At 41.1% G+C, this 3,688-nt stretch overlaps 1 long non-coding RNA gene across 1 annotated transcript; it reads left to right on the forward strand.

The window, feature by feature from the left end:
- Positions 1–2,321: 2,321 nt before the first annotated feature.
- Positions 2,322–3,337, forward strand: LOC137709864 (uncharacterized). Its single transcript, XR_011064944.1, has 4 exons — positions 2,322–2,426; positions 2,568–2,703; positions 2,836–2,920; positions 3,010–3,337. It is a non-coding gene; the product is annotated as an uncharacterized lncRNA (long non-coding RNA).
- The last annotated feature ends 351 nt before the right edge of the window (positions 3,338–3,688 follow it).

Consider the following 3,688-nt stretch of genomic DNA (forward strand, 5'->3'; position numbering starts at 1 on the left):
AGGGGAAAAACTGATTCAGAACTAACCATCGCTGTGGCTGTTACTGGAAGCTGGAGCGGGAGCGGGAGCGGATGGCATGGGGTTTGCCTAAACAGCAGAAATGGCAATGCCAAAAATGATGACAGCAATAGCCGCAACTGCAAGACGATTAAGAGAGAGCCTGGGAATGGCCGTTGTTGTTGTTGTTGACTCTTTCGGATAATACCCCACGAGAGAAAGGTCTCACGTCTCTCTTAAGCTCTCAGAGTCTGCCTGCAGCGCCTCCAGAGAGCTCTTCTGAGAGAGAGAGAGAGAGAGAGAGAGACTCCTACTCCTAGAGAAATTGTAAGAATCAAAGGGTTGTGAGACCAATGGCGTTGGTGGGAAAAGGTGAGGAGGCTATCTGTTATTATGTTTCATATGGTAAAAATTGGCAAAAGCCCCCGAGACAAGGCCGGTAATGCTGGTAACTTTGCGTGGGGTGAAAATTGTACCTGGACAATGGCCTTTTTTAACAGTTGTGTAAACTTCCATCCGAAAAATCTTTGGAACTTTAGGCTCCTTGGCCCAATTTTGACCATTCAAATATTTTTATTTTATTTTATTTTTAAAAGTGGGTGGCATTCGAGCATCCTGCGCGATGAGTTCGAACATCATTCCAAAGGGTGGAATGGGTTCGAACATTACTCGATGGTTAAATTGCACTTCCAAAAGACTAAAAAAGAATTGTCTTTAAATGATGTATTCTTATGTGTACATGATGAAGGTAAAACTTAGGGATATTTTTGGACTTAAGTTTCCAGGTCCCTTAGCATTGGAATTAGTAGACACTACCCAAATGATTTATGTAGCAAATAAATTATTGCACAATACAATCACTTAGTACTACGGTCTGGTAATATTTCTCTTTACTTGTAAGTGAGAGGTCTTAAGTTTGATTCTTGCCAAAAGCGAATTTGAACCATATTATATGGCTAATCTATCGTGAGGTTTAGCCCACTACCCTACTCCCCCACTCTCTTAGCATAGATAATATTGTTTGTTCAAGAAAAAAAAAATTATTGGACAATACTCTGTGGAACCTTGAACTCCTACATGGTAATATTTTCATTTGTTGCAATGTATTTAACTTTATAATACAAGTGATATTGGGAGGACTTATCAAAAGCAGGACCTCGAGATTAGAGGTAAACAAATGTTTTCAACAACATGAGCTATAAGGCCCTTGTTGTAATGTATCTAGTCGTAATGCTAGAATTAGTGTGCTCATAATGCTACCAAATGCCAACAAAATGCTCGATTTAACTTGGAATCCTTTGAATATTGTTTTACAAGAGCATCTTCAGCGAAGAAATTTTACTTTAACGGGAGAGATGTAAATTAGTAGGGCTGGAAAAAAATCCCAAACCAAACCGAAAAAATCCCGATCCCAAACCAAAATTCCCGAAATTTTCGGTACTTCATCCCGAACCAAACCGAAATTTTCGGTATGGGATTCGGTATTGCATCTCCATTTTTTCGGTATTCCCATACCGAATCGAAATAAATATTATATATATATATATATTATTTTTTAATTATAAGAGAATTATTTCAACCGTTCATTGTTTTAGATTTAATCTGTGCCGTTCATTTGTTTTTAGGTTAGATCCCCTTCCCCCATTTCAGTTTTCACTTCCGTTTCCATACTTCCATGATTCCATCAAGAGCGCAGCCGCTGTGCCACTGCCAGTGCTGTGCCACCAGCCTTCCTTCACCAGAATCACCACCCAGCTTGCCTTCCTTCGAATCGTCTCTGACTCTCCAGCGGCTCAGCCTTCCTTCACAAATCAACACCCAGCCACCGCCACGCCAAAGCATCAAGGACAGAACTCTCCAGCCTTCCTTCACGATTCCTCCGACACTTGCGAGTTGCGATCTCTCTCTCTCGGGCAATTTTCCCTCACAGACAGAACTCTCAATCTAGCACTGAGTCCGAGTCTCACTCTCACCCAAATTAGGTAATTAATTTATGCCGTTGGCAATTTTTTTTTTGTGTGTTCATAACTTTTACATTTCTTCCATCTTCATCTGTAACTCTGTTTGTTAGCAGTCATTTCTTCCATCTTCATCTTCATCTGTAACTCCATCTTTATCTGTAATTCTTTTTTGAAAATCGTTTCTTGGTACTCAGTAGAGCAGAGACACTGACGCCGCGCCACTGTGAATCTCCAAAAGAGAGCAAAAATGTCGAAGCTCGGTCTTCTCCGCGCCGTAATCACGTCAAACCTCGCAGTACGTACGGCCGTGCGGCAGAACCGCGGCCTCCCTATGCTCCTCGGCGAACCGGCGAGACGGTTCTCGACGGTTCTCGACGGAAGCCGAAAACCCGCCTCAGAACTCCCCGCCGTCTGATCAGCCGCAGGATGCTTCACCGATCGAACCATTTCTCCAAACCCCAACCACAGGTATTATAAACTGACCTATCGGCTGCCGTGGGCATGGCTGTGATTTCATTTCCATTTTCAATTTAGGGTTCAGGGTTTTGGGGATTTAATTTCAATGATGAAATGTGTCAATGGCAATGTGTTGCATATGATATTTTTAAGGTTTGGTGTATGGGAAGCTGCTTGGAATCTCGAGGTATACGCTGAAGATGGATGTCGTGAATATGCTGGAGGGCTGCAATTTGAGCCTGGAGGATGTCAAATTTGATTACAATCGGGCCTTCACGCCGATGGGAATGTAAATTGCGTATTATCTATTTTGTTTATTTGCCAGTAGATTGATAATTTGTTAAGCCATGCAATAGATAAATTTGTTTAGGTGCTCCAAAAATGTTTGGTTCATGATTTGGGTATGCATTTTGGTTGTTAGGGTAGTGCAATTCCGGTCATGAAAAGCTTTTGATAATGCAGCTAGGGTGATTTCCAGGAAGGGCCGCCTGTTTAAATTGGAGAGGGTAATGATGTCATGAATGCTTGATAGGATATAATTGTTGCGCACGTATTTTGTGTCGTAGTGTGCTGATGGTAGGTTTGTGAATGACAGGCTAACCGATCGCTGTGGGACAATCTTACTCCCCATGATGGAAAAACTGTAAGTCAAGGTTTTCTATTGCATGCTTATTATTGTTTTCAGTGAAATGTTTGATAAAGTTGGTCGTGTTTGGAGTTACTCTTCGTGCAGCAAATTCTCTTGCTATGTAGAATGGACTGAGTAGTAAGACAGGTTTGATGAATATTTGGCTTTCGAGGATGAACCTAATGAATTCAAATTCTTGTGCAAGGCAATATATGCCATAGGCAGTTTGACACTCTAAACAGTTGAAGTAGGTTTTTTATCTGGATAACACATAAATATTACCTGGATAGAGTTGCTTCTTGAAAACGGAATTGCTGGAACTACCAAGTGGCAACCTAGTGAATTTTTGGTTTAGTATGTTTGCATGCACCATCATAAGAGGTTGCCATATGTATTGATTCTATTGACCGAAGAGAAACAAGCTCCATCGGTTCATAACTTCATTTGTTTCTATATTCCAGTTGTCTCAACTAATGTGATTAATCTTTGGATATTAGTTTCCTGCATACCTAGCCACTAGTGTGATTAATCTTTGGATATTAGTTTCCTGCATACCTAGCCACTAGTGTGATTAATATGTGTTTGCACCTGTTAACCTTTCACATCTTAACATTTTTCCTGGTAGTGTTTGCAGGTTTAGCACTGT

This window comes from Pyrus communis, chromosome 12 (genome assembly GCF_963583255.1).
Source record: "Pyrus communis chromosome 12, drPyrComm1.1, whole genome shotgun sequence".
Lineage (NCBI taxonomy): Eukaryota > Viridiplantae > Streptophyta > Magnoliopsida > Rosales > Rosaceae > Pyrus > Pyrus communis.